The sequence below is a fragment of the Dermacentor albipictus genome, chromosome 4, assembly GCF_038994185.2.
Source record: "Dermacentor albipictus isolate Rhodes 1998 colony chromosome 4, USDA_Dalb.pri_finalv2, whole genome shotgun sequence".
In the NCBI taxonomy this organism is placed as follows: Eukaryota; Metazoa; Arthropoda; class Arachnida; order Ixodida; family Ixodidae; genus Dermacentor; species Dermacentor albipictus.
Genome location: NC_091824.1, coordinates 145150327 through 145166834, shown reverse-complemented (window position 1 = coordinate 145166834; position 16508 = coordinate 145150327).

The following is a 16508-nucleotide window of genomic DNA, read 5'->3' as shown; positions in this document are numbered from 1 at the left end:
TGCGGCGAATCGCTTCGTGAAGCTAACAGTGCGTCACGCTTGGACAGAACTGCGGCGCCAGCAAGTCGAGACACGTTTGGAGGATCGACTGTTATTTATTGGTTCACTGTTGCCGTCGCGGACCAATGGGTGCAAGAATCTCCTGAGAAAAGGTGTTCTACGGCGTTTCCTCACGAACACCAGTAACCGCCACGGCTATTTGGCAGACGCTCCAGCTAACTGCTGGGTCATCCCAGGAACTAAGACGCGCCAACTTGAGTAAAGCGTGTCAATCTCTGTCTCTGAAGCTCCCCTCCTTTCTGTGTGTTCAGTGAACAAAGGTGCGGGAGTGATTGTGTGAAATCTCACCCTCAACACGGATCCTTCGATGACTGTGGGCGCTCCGATTAGACGAAGGTGGGGCGGCAGTTTTCCCTGGCCTACGAATCTAGGAAGGACAGATGGCGTTTAAGAGAACTTTTTTGGTGCCTCGATGTGCTTGAAGTCAATCATGCTAGACTGATGAGACGTAACGTTCTCCACTCTTCGTGTAGCTATTGTAAATAAACCCAGTACTCCTCGTTCTCGATGAGAACCGGTTCCTCCCTTCAACAACGTCTTTAGTGTGGATGACTCGGACGAGGGCATTGGCCAGCTACCTCTTTTGGCATGCCCGACCCCAACTCTTACAGGCGGCTTAGGCGGCTTGACTTCAGTTGGTTGGAGGAAGCACTTTCATGTAAATTCTGGTTTGCCGCGCCCCTGTGTGTGATTGTCAGGAGTGACAAGCGTTAACGAAGAAAGAGGACGAGGAAGAAGGAGTGGAGCGGGCGCGTGGAGCCGCCATCTTGGAGAAGGGGCACGCGCAGAGAAGGACGTGGTGACCGGGCGCAGCGTTCCAAGAGAAGACGGCCGGAGATCGCCTGTCTGGGTCCTGCCCCAGATCTTAGGCGACACATCGACGTCCCGCCCGAGTACCAGGCTCGGCGAGCAGATGTCCGACGTCCCTGGAACCACCGCTGGCCCGGACCTACCTGCTAGGACACGTCAGCGTTGCTGCCGCTGAACGTAGACGCGCGGAGGCTGGCTACAGCCAGTCACCATCCCGTCCGGAGGACCAAGCTGGGCCGGCGCGCACCGGGAGCGCCAGCCGGCACGAGCCCCGCTCTGCCGGAGCGCGACAGCCCCCCAGCGACCGTGCCGTCGTCACGTCGGCTGGGGCATCGGTGACGCCAGACACTAACAACGATTGACGACGACCAGATCGCATCGACGGACCACAGACCGGGGGACGCCGATACTCGCGCCGAACAGTACCGGTACCGTAAGCGCTCCTACTACAGTGAATAGACAATCGCCGCACAGACTTTTGTAAACGCGGTAGTGTGAGCGGTAAACTTAGTAAGGGAGGACGCATGCCGTGTGCGATAAGTCGAATGTTACCGTGTTTTCCCGTTCTTAAAGAGTCCATTTTGAATGAATGTTGTGTGTGCTGCACCTTGCGTTCGTGTGTTCCTTCCGCTCGCTCAAGCAAGCGTACCAGGCGTTAACCTACGCGTGACAACATTGGCGAGCCTGCCAGGATCCCTTTAACTTCGTCACGTGCCTCGGGGTGTATTGAGCAGCGGATTGGACCTTGAACGTTTGATGATGGCTGGCAATGCCGCGGGCATGTCGGCCGAAGCCATAATAGCACTGTATCACGAAGAACAGAAGCGATTAAGAGAAGAACGCGCAGAGGCGCGAGAGGCTGCTAAAGAAGAGGAGGAGAGAGCGAAAGCTGCGGACGAGCGTGCATATAGGAACTTGATGTTGGAAAAAGAGCTTACGGAAAAGAAGTTGCAGCTGCGCATGAGTAACAATGGAGAAGAGGCAGGAAATAGGAGCTCAGACGCGGTACCTCAGAGAATAGCGACAGTGTGTCCCCAAAAGCTAATCGCCCCCTTTGACGAAAGGCGAGATGACCTAGATGCCTATATACAGCGTTTCGAGCGAATAGCAACTGGACAAGGCTGGCCGAAGAGTGACTGGGCGACGGGATTGAGTATGTGTCTGGTGGGGGAAGCGCTGGCCGTGTACAGCCGGTTGTCAGCGACTGACGCACTAGATTACGACAAGGTAAAGAAGGCTCTCCTACAACGCTTCAGACTAACGGCCGAAGGTTTCAGGGATAAATTCCGAAGCTCCAAGCCACACGATAACGAGACAGGTCAGCAATTCGCCGCACGAATCTCCAACTACTTTGATCGTTGGTTGGAGATGGCTAACATAGAGAAGACATTTGAGGACTTGAGGGACAACATGATTGCAGAACAGTTCCTAGGATCGTGTCATCAGGGCGTGGCAATATTCCTGAAAGAACGCAACTTGAGGACGGTGGCGGAACTATCTGAACACGCCGACCGCTATTTAGAAGCCCAAGGCCAAAAGAATTTGGGAAAGGGGAAGGAAGATAAAAAGACGCCAGATGAGAGAGAACAGACTCGAAGTACAATCAAATGTTTTATGTGTGACAGGATAGGGCATCGGGCTGTGAATTGTCCCTGGGGTCGGACTCGCAGTTCGACGTTGAAGTGCGAGGGATGCGGACGGCAGGGACATACAATACAAACCTGTCGAGCTAATTCAGAAAATAAGACTGCATGTGTTGTTGCGAGCAAAAGTCACATTTATGGTGACAGGACGCAAATGGAACAGGAGTCCAGTGACAAGGCAAGTGCTGTCATGACGGTTCCGTCGTCGGGAGACCCGGAAACATCGATGCCAGTAGTAGAGGGAATGCTGCAGGGACGAAAAGTGTCTGTACTCAGAGACACTGGGTCCAACATTGTTATAGTAAGGCAATCCATGGTGTCGGAAAGAGATATCACCGATACTGAAACGCAAGTTCGATTGGCGGATGGTACAGTAAGGCGAATGCCTATGGCTCGTGTGTTGCTTTTGACGCCTTATTATTGCGGCTGGATTGAAGCCCGGTGCGTCAAAGAACCGCTTTACGACGTCATTCTTGGGAATGTGCCAGGAGTCAGAAGAGTGGATGATCCAGATCCCCTCTGGAGTTTTCCCAAGATCCAGATTACAAGTAGGACGGAGCATGAATCCACCAAAGCCGGGGGCAGAGATAACGAAAGAAGCTCGGATCCATATACCGGAGAAGCTAGCATTTTGTCAGTAGAGAAAAGCACAAGGAACCAGAATAGGAAAGATGTCGGTATAAAGAATACTTCAGGCACCGGCATCGATATAACCGCGACAGAAATGAAGAAAAGGCAAGAAGCGGACAGTACGCTGCGACATTATTTTAAACTGTTAGGGAAATGGACTCAGAATAAGAAGAGCCGGGTCGTACATAAGTTTGAGAAGGTCGGAGAATTACTTTACCGTATAGCCAGAACTCACGATGGAAGAGAAACACGACAGCTAGTAGTGCCAGTGAGTTTACGAAGAGCAGTCCTCGAGCTGGCGCACGACACTATAATGGCTGGCCATCAAGGAGTAAGGAAGACGACCAGCCGAGTATCAGAACAATTCTTTTGGCCGTGCATGCAAAGTGACATTAAACGGTTTGTGCGATCTTGCGACATATGCCAGAGAACCACATCAAAAGGATTGGTATCAAAGGTACCTCTAGGGACTACGCCTATTATTGAGGAACCATTTCAAAAGGACTCCGGAATGGTCATCACAGAGTCGGTTGCTGAAAGCCCCTACCAAGCAGACATCCCAGCAACAGAAATTACGCCTCAGAAGGCGAAGATAACAAGCATGATGTCTAAACCGAGCGTATGTGAGAAAAGAGGAACTCAAGAATTGAAGAACAATGGACGCATCATCACTGTGTCCGACAACTTTGACAAGCCCAGGGCATGCATGTCTGGGTCCCGCCCCAACTCCTGGTGTCATCCAAATCATTCTGTCCGAGGTCATGTCTTGATGAGGCGCTGGTGGTGAGAGTCCGGACCAGTGCACAGCTTCCTGCCTGGCTGTATCCATGTCAGACAAGAACCGGTAGGCTGGAGTTCGCGGACTACGTGAGTGAACGTGCCACGAATGAGATTACTGACTTTGCTGCTCATGTTCGTTTTTGTTAATAACACTAAAGAGGTATACAATCATACTTGAGAACAGCATGCTGCGCATACATATAGTGTTTAGAGCTTCTGAGGAGCCCTCCTCAAACATTCGCGGAAGACAATGCCTTGTGAATGGTGCTGGCGTTGACATTGATGTAGTGTTAAGACTCGGCAGAAACATCCGTGCTTACGTGATGTGCGCGTGGGTGCAGTGAAGTGCGGTGAAGTGTAGTGATGTGTGAATGAAGAAAGGACGAAGTGAAGTTACATGTGGTGTAGTACAGTGAAGCGCGGTGAAATGCAGTCATGGGTGAAGAAGTGGCGCAAGGAAGTTATATGTGGTGTGGTGAAGTGGAAGTGCAGTGTCTCTGCAAACCCAGCGGTGACGAGCAGTGAGGGAAGTTTTCGCGGAGCGAAAACTCGGAAAACAAGGGGGCCATTGTCAGGAGTGACAAGCGTTAACGAAGAAAGAGGACGAGGAAGAAGGAGTGGAGCGGGCGCGTGGAGCCGCCATCTTGGAGAAGGGGCACGCGCAGAGAAGGACGTGGTGACCGGGCGCAGCGTTCCAAGAGAAGACGGCCGGAGATCGCCTGTCTGGGTCCTGCCCCAGATCTTAGGCGACACATCGACGTCCCGCCCGAGTACCAGGCTCGGCGAGCAGATGTCCGACGTCCCTGGAACCACCGCTGGCCCGGACCTACCTGCTAGGACACGTCAGCGTTGCTGCCGCTGAACGTAGACGCGCGGAGGCTGGCTACAGCCAGTCACCATCCCGTCCGGAGGACCAAGCTGGGCCGGCGCGCACCGGGAGCGCCAGCCGGCACGAGCCCCGCTCTGCCGGAGCGCGACAGCCCCCCAGCGACCGTGCCGTCGTCACGTCGGCTGGGGCATCGGTGACGCCAGACACTAACAACGACTGACGACGACCAGATCGCATCGACGGACCACAGACCGGGGGACGCCGATACTCGCGCCGAACAGTACCGGTACCGTAAGCGCTCCTACTACAGTGAATAGACAGTCGCCGCACAGACGTTTGTAAACGCGGTAGTGTGAGCGGTAAACTTAGTAAGGGAGGACGCATGCCGTGTGCGATAAGTCGAATGTTACCGTGTTTTCCCGTTCTTAAGGAGTCCATTTTGAATGAATGTTGTGTGTGCTGCACCTTGCGTTCGTGTGTTCCTTCCGCTCGCTCAAGCAAGCGTACCAGGCGTTAACCTACACGTGACAGTGATGCAAGACGCTAAATGAGTTCTATCAGCGACTGGCGCTTCGATTACCATTCCGCGCATTCAATTCTTTGCGTGCTTCAACTCTCTATCTAAAATCTATATCTGGTTAAAAAGTGCATTTTGCCAATTCTCCACAATGCAATAGTCGATATATTTCTCGTTTCCAGCCTCTTGGAGCAGTTACACTGGTCAAGGCATTCAGATCCACTGAAGCTTTTTTTTTTACATTTCAGCCATCCTGTACGTTATCATTATGTGAAACGAGAGCATGAGATTCAGAATAAAGTGAAATGCAAGAACGCCCATGTCCCGTGCATTGGGGCACGTTAAAAATCCCCTAGTGGTCAAAATTAATCAGGAGTCCTCCACTACGACGTGCCTCCTAACCAAATCGTAGTTTTGGCACGTAAAACCCGAGGATTTAGTTCAATTCAGAACAAAGATCTGTCTTTACAGTGACTGGCAGTGAAATAAGCATGAAAACTCCTGTTACGTGCTTGTCTGAATTTTATAAACGCCCAGTGACGTCTGACAGTTCGCATCTACTCCAGAAAATTCCATCTTGGAGAAGACATCGTGAGTGCAGTCGGAATGCGGATTTAATATTGCTCGTCGTCCGGTCATTCAGTTCATATACACAGAAAAACAATGTGCCGGCATCACGTGTGTGCGCCTCCTTCTAGCTGTCATATGCAATTTCACAAACTTACACCTGTCGCGCGCCAAGAAAAAAGAAAAAGAACGAGATTTGCCTGCTCTCGTTCCGCCTTTCGCCTTCTACAACGCGCGAAGCTTTCTAAGACGGCTTATGGCGAACAAAAACACTGTAGATAACTTGAACCGCACAAATGAACTCTTTCTTTACGTATTTTATTTTGTTATTTCTTTGTTACTTTCTGAGGGTAAGCACCCAGGTAAAACAAACAGCCTTTTTTATAGCAGATATCTCCTTCGCATTAGGGAAGGAAAACAACGCGACGTGGACTTCTTCAGAATTTCAATCCGCATGGAAGACTGTTTTCTTTGACTATTTTCATCTTTCGTTCTTTCTTTCTTTATTTCTTTCTTTCTTTTTCAGTAATCTCATGGCAGACAGGGAATGCGTGAACGGCTTTGGCAATCATGCGAACAGTCGGGGTAGACGACGGCCGGCGCGAAGCGGCGCAAGGCTTCGCGAAACGCGCTCGTTTCTCACCAACTCATGCACGCGAACTGCCTGCCGTTGTGCAAGTTCTCCGTGTCAGCAGAGCGGGGCACGCATGGTTTGTTCGTGCTGACGTAAAATGGTGGCCGAAACTGAGATGACAGGCAGACAGAATTCAAGCGGATTAGGTGAAAGTTGAACCCACTCTTTCAAGCATCGGCTTACCGTGGAGGAATTGGAAACAGGCTTCGGTCATTTCTGCAAGACCGCGGATTTACGCGTGAAACTCAACTCGAAATCAAGTGAGATTTCTATCCTGGGATTTAACAGTTCCTTCGCTGAGTCACGCGTGTGCACATTGCGTTGTCCTTAGCAACGCTTGATTTCGTTGCGCTTTCAATGCTAAGCAGTTTAAGACCTTTAAAAGGGCATCTTTATCTTCTTACCTCCGCTTTGTCGATGAAATGGGATCGCAATACGAAAACAGTCATCAGATATTACGTACTAAAACTTTAGATTGGCTGACACATTGTGCTGCATTGAGGTTAGCGCTGCAAGTACCAGTATCCATAACGTCGTCATCATAGGCGTCATCATCATCATCATCAAACATTTACGTTCACTGCAGAAGTCATCTCCCATCTATCTCCAATTACCCCTTTCTTGTACCTGCTCAGCCATATTATGCCAGCAAATTTCCGAATTTCATCACATCAGCTTGTTCTCCGCCGTCTTCGACGGCAATTGCCCTCTTGACGCACATTCCATAACTTCGATAAGCCAGCGGTTATATTTCCTACTCATTACATGGACTGCCAATCTCCATTTTGTTTCTCTTATTGTCAACTGGAATATCGGCTACCCCCGTTCGCTCTCCAATACACACCGCTGTCTTTTTGTCTCTCAACGTTGTACCAAACATCGTTCGTCACATGGCTGGTTCCACAGTCCTTGGCGTATTCTCAAATTAATTTGATATGTTAACCTCCAAGTTTCTGCGCCATACATCAGTACAGATAGAATGCAATAATTATGTCCTTTCTCTTCTAGGAAAATGGCAAGCTGGCAGCCATGACGTAATGATCAAAAGGTAAATGATAGGACTCCACAATACGTGGAACTCATTAATAATATAATGTCATTTAGATCATGTGGTGGGAATTGTGGACTTACGTCCTGTCGGCCTATAAAGCAGAAAGCAAATTTAACATATGCGTGTAGCGCTTTACTTCTTCGCTTCTTCTAGCACTTTACTTCTTCGCCTTCTGTCTCCGTGCATCACATTCACAGTATAGCTGAGATCAACACTGCCCCAAGACAAGGAGCGAACAAAATCTTACGTTACACCTATCATTTGCGCAGATCATAGAATCTTACTTGCATGAGAAAAAAATCTGCACCGCCCACATCAGCTTACTCAATAACGACTGCTGAAAGAAGCGGGATTGGTCGCTCAAGAAGTAAAGAACGCCATTGCACCAATCCGCTCGTGATTGATTCACAATTGAATTACAATATGTTCTGGGAAATCGTTATTATCGCAATAACTGCGTAGAGGTACAATACTAGCCTTAAGGGCCTTGTATTGTGTGCCATACCAAGTCCACTTAAAACTCGTTCTAACGAAACCCGATTTTACGAAGTTCCTATCTAACGAAGAAATTTCCCTCCCCCGGCAGGAACCCATAGGGTTGAATGTCGTCATCAACCCGAATTAACGAAACTAATTTTGCCAAACTCGATTTACGAAGTTCTTCTTGAAATGAATTATTAAATAAAGCGGGGATTTTTGTGATTTTGACGCAGGCGAGTTTTTCTTCGAGCGTGGGCTCTAAGAATATCACGTCAAGGCATCTAGGTGCCCTAGTCATGGCCTTAGCATTATTTTGACGAGGCTGCACGCCACGCCCATGTACAGAACAGCGGACTCAACACCGCCTCCGCAGGGGTGGCGGTGGTTGCTTTCGTTATTTCATGGTTTATGCGACAGATGGCTGGATTAGCAGCAAATACAGTGCCGCGGTAGCTTTTGCGCGTCGCTACGTTACAATTTTACAAACTTCCCGATTTAACGAACTAATTCGAGCGTAGTCACCGCTTCGTTAAATCGAGTTTCAACAGTACAAGCATTAGAAAACGCAGCGCATTGCAACTTGCTCAACTCCACGCAGCCCGGTGTCATTATCAATGTAATGAAATTTGACAAGGCCAGTACAAACGATAGCGCTGCGGCGACACGAACTGGGGCGGACCGCGGCGCAAGGTGCATTGATAACGCACGCAAAGTACGGAAGGTGGCGGAGCCAGGTGCGCTTATGATACCGTGATTATTATAAGCCGTTGTCGCTCTTTCGCGCCTTATACATCCACCTGGAACCATTGTGAACCGTGATCTAACTTACTCCGGCTGCGGCTGCGTATATATGTATATATATGCCACGGCCGCGCGTACCATATCTTGAAAGCGATCTGCGATGCGGACAGACAGTGTCGACTGCTCATATCTCCGCGCGCTGTTTTCACTGCTTCGCGTTGGAGGGAGACTCGCGTGTAGCGATCGTCTTCCGTGACGGACGGACGGAGGGACAGACGGACGGTCTTTCTCGCTGTGTAAACATATAAATGCTTACGCATTTAACAAATGGAAGTGGCTCACTATCCTTGTTCTGAATGCCATTCCTTTTTCATTCATAGCTGTTACAGATTCACTCCCCTAGTTTCATTGATATTCATTGGTGTCCGCCGCTCGAATCCCAAAATTCCTTGCCAGGATTTATTTTAAAAAAATGCAGTTTCCCCTGTAATTCAAAGCCATACCTCTGCCATCCATCATCTGTGTACACAGACTGAAAGCATGCTGTACATTCGTGCAGACATGTTCATGCAGACTTTGACAAAAAACATTTTTCAAAAAAGAATGATGCATTTACAACACAACAAAGATCACAGCGTAGTTTCACTGTAGGTTCTTAACACAGAAAGAGGACTTATATAGCAAACACTGATAGCAAAAAGTAAAAAACAGTCTGCGACTAGAGACTTGTGTTGTGAAGCACACTCCGTATACATGTCGCAGCGCTTGTGAAAATACAGGGTAATGCAAGATAAGATCTTGATAGTTGTGAACCTTTAATAATTATTGACTGACATCCTTCCCCATATCATCACTGCTCTGGAACCACCTTCTTTACAACATTTTGACCATAGCAAACGACCAACGCTATTTTTCAGCCTTGCGTGCACAATTACCTCTCCTTCTCTCCCCTCTTCTCTCATTTTATTTCCATATCCCCATCTCCCAGTGCAGTGAAGCAAACAGAACATGCCTCTGGTTGTGAACCCTCTCTTCCCTTGGCTGTTTCTCTTTCTCTCTATAGCAAGCGTTCAGTACGTATTAATTATTATCATGTCCACCACTTCTTTGAATCCTGTTCCAAAACGATTATCCTTCTGTCCCGAATGCCCAGTTCCTAATAAGCAGGCACAGCCATCAATGAAACACATGATCATCATCAGCAGCAGCAGCAGCCTGGTTACGCCCACTGCAGGGCAAAGGCCTCTCCCGTACTTCTCCAACTACCCCGGTCATGTACTAATTGTGGCCATGTTGTCCCTGCAAACTTCTTAATCTCCTCCGCCCACCTAACTTTCTGCCGCCCCCTGCTACGCTTCCCTTCCCTTGGAATCCAGTCCGTAGCCCTTAATGACCATTGGTTACCTTCCCTCCTCATTACGTGTCCTGCCCATGCCCGTTTCTTTTTCTTGATTTCAACTAAGATGTCAATAACACGCATTTGTTCCCTCACCGAATCGGCTCTATTCTTATCTCTTAACCTTACACACATCATTTTTCTTTCCATAGCTCATTGCGTCGTCCTCAATTTAAGTAGAACCCTTTCTTAAGCCGCCAGATTTCTGCCCCGTACTGGAGTACTGGAAAGACACAGCTGTTATACACTTTTCTCTTGAGGGATAATAGCAACCTGCGGTTCATGATCTGAGAATGCCTGACAAACGCACCCCAGCCCATTCTTATTCTTCTGATTATTTCAGTCTCATGATCCGGATCCTCACTACCTGCCCTAAGTAGATGTATCCCCTTACCCCTTCCAGTGCCTCGCTACCTATCGTAAACTGCTGTTCTGTTCCGAGACTGTTAAACATTAGTTTAGTTTTCTGCAGATTAATTTTTGCACCCACCCTTCTGCTTTACCTCTCCGGGTCAGTAAGCATGTATTACAATTGGTCCCCTGAGTTACTAAGCAAGGCAATATCATCAGCGAATCGCAAGTTACTAAGGTATTCTGCATTAACTCTTATCCCCAATTCTTCCCAATCCAGGTCTCTGAATACTTCCTGTAAACACGCTGTGAATAGCATTGGAGAGATCATATCTTCCTGCCTGACGCCTTTCTTCATTGGGATTTTGTTGCTTTCTTTATGGAGGACTACAGTGGCTGTGAAGCCGCTATAAATATATTTCAGTATTTTTACATACGGCTCGTCTACACCCTGATTCTTTAATGCCTCCATGACTGTAGAGGTTTCAACTGAATCAAACGCTTTCTCTTAATCAATGAAAGCTATATATAATGTTGGTTATATTCTGGTATATCATGGTATATCATGGTATATTCTGGTATATCATGGTATATCATTCGGATACAATCGGAACTGTTGGCAGTAACTTGAACCTTTTCTTTCATGACTTTCACATATCTTTCAACTCTCACATATCTTTATTTTTTATTTTTTCGCCTTCTTCATATATGGGGTCAACTTAGCTCGAGACATTTTTCAAGGTGTTCACATTACGGAATTCATGGCATACTGGTTGCACGCTGTTAAAGCTGCTGTGGCAGGTGCTTTTTTTTCAAACAATTAACTTATTAACAGTTCCAGACCGTTTTGTTAGCCCAGATAATTAGGTCGCTGTCGCTTCGATATTTTTGCCAGCTAATGATCCATCGAGAAAGCAAACAGCCGACATCCAGTCAGGAAATACTCTGAACGCTTACCATCAACAGTGGCTGGTATATGGAGGATGGTGACCCTTTTTCTATCTAACTACGAAGTAAATGGCCGAACTACTTTTAGCGAAATACTTCGAACGCTTACTATCAACACACGCGACACTACTTTCCACATTGAAAGCCCGCTATAGCAGCAACCCGCAATTTTCTATAAGTTCTAAATTTAGCTTCAGTTTGAACGGCATCTCAGATCACATCGGCGGCAAGTTAGTGAAGATGTCAGACGAGCCCAAAAGAGGAAGTTCTCTGAAAACCCCGCTGCAGCGAGAAACCAGAAAATGTGAGTGGGCAGAAAGCACAGCTACACCAAACAACGCGGGTGGCTCAAAGCGATGACTTTATTCTGTGGAGCACCGCCACAGATCAAGGCTAGCACACTCATCCAACGAGTGTGTCCGGAGAGATAAGACGAACGAGGCACAACTAGCACCTTTCCTCAAGATTATCAGCCGAGTATTAGGACGTCTTACGGTAGAAGATCATGAAAGCGCTTTCTCTCCTCGACGAAGAGAAAACACTCGAAAGACGCTCGACGCACTCTGGCAGCACACGATCGAGTCATGAGAAGAAATGACAGCTACATGATAAAAAGTTGATGTAACGTAATAAAGGAAAAATGACAAAGACAAAGGATATGTCTTTCATAACATAACAACCATAGTTGCATTGTTCAACAGGCAAACGTACACCACACCAATGTGACTCCTAGCTTCGAAAAATCCCTAACGCGATAAAGAAGCCGGGCTTACCTGAAGGAAATCTCGTCACGTCGCCACAATAGAGCGAGCGGTTTCGGCGTCAAACCAACGTGGCAGTATAGAGCTGCCTGGCTTTTGAATAAAGGCGAGTTGTCTTAACAAAATCATTGCCGGTTTCGGGGAATAGCGTGAAATAACAAGAAAAACAGGTACGCAGCAAAATGTTAGGGCAACCAGGCTGTAACTGTAAGGCCCGCGTTCTGGAAAGGGGCTTATGAGGCTCGAATGTATTGCGCGACAACTACCAACATATAGAATGCAATAAAAACAGAAACAGTGCACAAGCTCCTACAGTAACAGTCACAGTGTGTGTGTGTGTGGGGGGGGGGGGGGGGGGGGGTGTTTGGTTGCACAGCGACATAGCAGACGACTTAGTCTTTCCTTCCTCTTATAAAGTTTTTCGTAGAGACAGAGAAACCAGGCGCAGGGGTGTAGCAATCCTTGTTACAATCTTCAACTGAGGTAGTTGTACTCGACTGCTTCCGCGATCGGGAGTGTTTATGCTTAAAAATACCTTGCTGTGGTTATAGCTTTATCTTGATGGCATGCTACAGGCCACGTGATTCAATTCCTGATTGTCTAATTAAATTGCGAGAGTGTACGTACTTCTGTCTAAATAAGAAAGTTTTCTTGCTCAGTGATTTTAATGTACCCAGCATCGACTGGGAGCGACTACAAGGAACTGGCAAATTCAACAAAAATATGAATATTGTCTCTTATATTATGCTCACTCATGACCTGGTTCAAATTGTCAAACAGCCCACTCACATCCAAGGTTTATCTTCCTCGATATTATATTTTATATTTGAATATATTTTTATTTCCAACAGATTGGGGGAGACAGGAAAGAAAAGCTGCAAGTGCAGCTTGAAAAAACACCCTGCCCCCTATGACCACAAGACATGGGCAGCCGGTATAAGCCGGTATTTTACAGAACACACTGTTATAGCTGAAGAAGGTTTATCGGGCCACTGTCTTGTACATTTGTCAATTCCCCTAGGGAAATTTGTTCCTCATAAAACTAGTAGCAAGGGCTATTTTAGAGATTACGAAAGATCTGATGAAGCTTCTGTGATTGTGCATATGAAAAATTGCCCCAATGATTTTGCTGAAGAGTATGATAATGTATGTTTGCTATGGAAAAGGTTTGCTGATATGTGCAATTATTGTTTGAGTACGTTCGTACCAAACAAGTGAAAGAAAGTGCACAAACGTACACCATGGGTAAAGCGAAAGATTATTCATTTGAAACGGAAACCTAAAACGCGTTATAAGGTCTACTCCCAATCCTATTATCATTGACGGCATCAAAAACACTCTCACATGAGCCATACACGAGTCTAAGGACTTCTTTTTCAAAATAACTTTACCCAACTTTATGAAAAATGAACCAAGAAAATTTTGGGATTATTTGAACGATGCTGAATGCACGTGACGCAGGTTTCGGTTGATGGTAACTCTGTTACAGATCCACAAGTCATCGCTGAGTATTTTAATGCTTATTTTACTGGAGTGTTTTCGAAAGCAAGTACCCTCGTGAATCTGCGTCATGGGGCATTTTTAGCATCCCAGGTTGATTTTATTTTATATCACGGTATAGTCGCAATGCTGTTAAATCTGAAAACAAAATCGACTTGCGGTCCTGATGGTTTGCCCAATATTTTTCTTCGTCGTTATGCCGAAACTATTACTAAATTTCTGGTGATTTTGTTTCGATGTTCCCTATTAAGTGCGACGCTACCTGGTGAATAGAAGACAGCTCAAGTTATAACCATCTATAAAAAAGGTGACCGTTTGTTATTAGAAAATTATCGCCCAATATCCTTAACATCTTCTTCTTGTAAATTATTGCAACACGTTGTAGCAAAACGCATCATTCAATTTCTTGAGGAAAGCTCTATACTATCAAGCTTTCAACACGGATTTAGAAGAAATTTTTCTACTGCGACACAATTAGTCACGGTATTTCATTCATTCGCAGCATGCATAGATAATAATGGACAAATTGACTCGATATTCTTAGATTTTAGCAAAGCGTTTGACAGAGTTGCTCATGATAAATTGCTCGATGAACTCATAAATATTAACCTTCCCGACATTTTGGTCTCTTGGATTTCCGATTACCTACATAAACGAACGCAGTTCGTTTCAGTTGATGATTTTGATTCCTGCAGTCTTCCTGTAACATCAAGTGTGCCTCAAGAAAGTGTTCTTTGACCCTTGCTGTTTGTTTTATATATGAATGACATTGTTTCTGTAATTACTCCTGGAACTCAAATTAGGTTATTTGCAGATGATGTTGTTTTATCTAGCTAAATCAGAGATGTACATGATAAGGTTGAGTTGAATTCTAATCTCAATAATGTATCTGAGTGGTGCACAGATCTTGGCATGACTGTTATTACCAATAAAACTGCTTATCTTTGTGTAACGCTTATGAAAACTCCTCTTAAATATACTTATAAACTCACATCTCTTCCTTTGAAACAGGTTACCAGTTGCAGGTACCTAGGAGTGACAATCGCTAATGACCTCTCTTGGAATCTGCACATTGATAACATTTGCTCTTCAGCTTTACGCAAACTATGTTACTTAAGACATAAACTTCGAAATTCTCCTCCTAAGGTCAAACTTCTTAGCTATTTCACATTCATACGACCTAAGCTTGAATATTTCTCTATTGTTTGGGATCATTACACTAAACTTACCATTAAAATGTCAGAAAGGATTCAGTAAAAAGCTGTCAGGTTTATCTATTCTAAATTTAAGCATACTGATTCTCCTTCTGAGCTCATGAAAGCTGAAAACCTTGAACTACTTGAATCGAGAAAAATTCCGTCTGAATTTTTTAAACTTACTTTTTAACTGTAAAATGGCTGTTGATCAGACACAGTTTCTTTCCCCTTTGGCTACAAGACCTACGCCACATTACCATACACACTTTCTAGCCCCTTAATTTACGAGAACAAACATTTATAAGTTTTCCTTTGTTCTGCGTTCTGTGTCCGACTGGAATAGCCTAACAGAACCTTATGACGCACTGTATGACTAGATGATTGTCTTTTTGTGTTCTTTCCTCGGGTGCTATCGTGTTTCTTGTCTTGTTCTCTTCTTGTGTAATATATGCAAATGCCACGTAGCTGGAGAGAACAAAGGTAATGCTGTTTGCCGTCGCTTGGGGGTACACATATGATTTTTCGCATTTCGCTTAATTAAATATTTAGCCTTAATCATTTAGTCAACTTCTCAAATACGATAGTTAGATGAAAATTGTGAATGAGAATATTGTAGAGCGACATGAAAAAAACCCCACAAACAGCGTTCTGTTGCTGGAAACGTCTAAAAGCATTTTTTCGAGCGTGGACGAGGCACACGAATACACGAAAAGTGCCTGGCGCAGCCAGTCGTGCGATAATTTGAGGGTTGGTAAAAAAATAAAAAAAGCTTAAAAAGTGGAGGCGAACTTTCTCTTCTTCTACTTCGCTCTCCGCCACTGTTCACCTACATCCTTCGCCTGACGGTCATGCTAAGCTTGCTCTGAATTATCAATCTTGTCTTTATGAATAAGGAAGTTTTTCTTTTTCGAAAATAAAGAAAATCACTAAAAACCATGTTCTCATTATGAGGCATGCCATAGTGGGGGATTCTCGGATTATTTTGACTAGATGGAGATCTTTAACGAGCATCTTAGCCTATGTACCATGACAGTTATTTCGTTTTGCCGCCATTACAGCGCAGCCCCTGTGGCTGTGATTGAATCAGCGGCCCCGAGCTAAATAGCACACCGTCGTTGCCCCTAAGCGCGCTTCATAAATAAAACGGCGTCGCCTAATTTTATCGTCATTGCTGCTAATTATCTCCCTGCCTTTCTCTGCATTATTTTCGCTCTCTCTCTCTGCTAGTTACACTTGAATATCTAAGTGTAATTTTTGCAATTATGTATAGCTATTCTGCTGATAGCTGATTCTCACGGAAGTTAAAAATAATATATATGAAATTTGTATTCTACATTCCGTAAGAATTATACAGAAAGCATATGGATAATATGAGAAATTAGACCGGCATAAGGAACATTTCAGTAGGGCGAGGCTCCAACACGCCAATAACCCACTTGGTTCGACAATATTTCTTCACTTATTTATTTCTTTCTGGGCAGAAGCAAACACTGGAGCAAAATCAAAAGGCTAAGTAGCCTGACAAAAGCTTACGATCTCTTTCCTAACCGAAAATCACGGCAGAACTGCCGCGCCTTTGATAGGTCTCGCTGTGCGCTGGATAACTTCAACCGC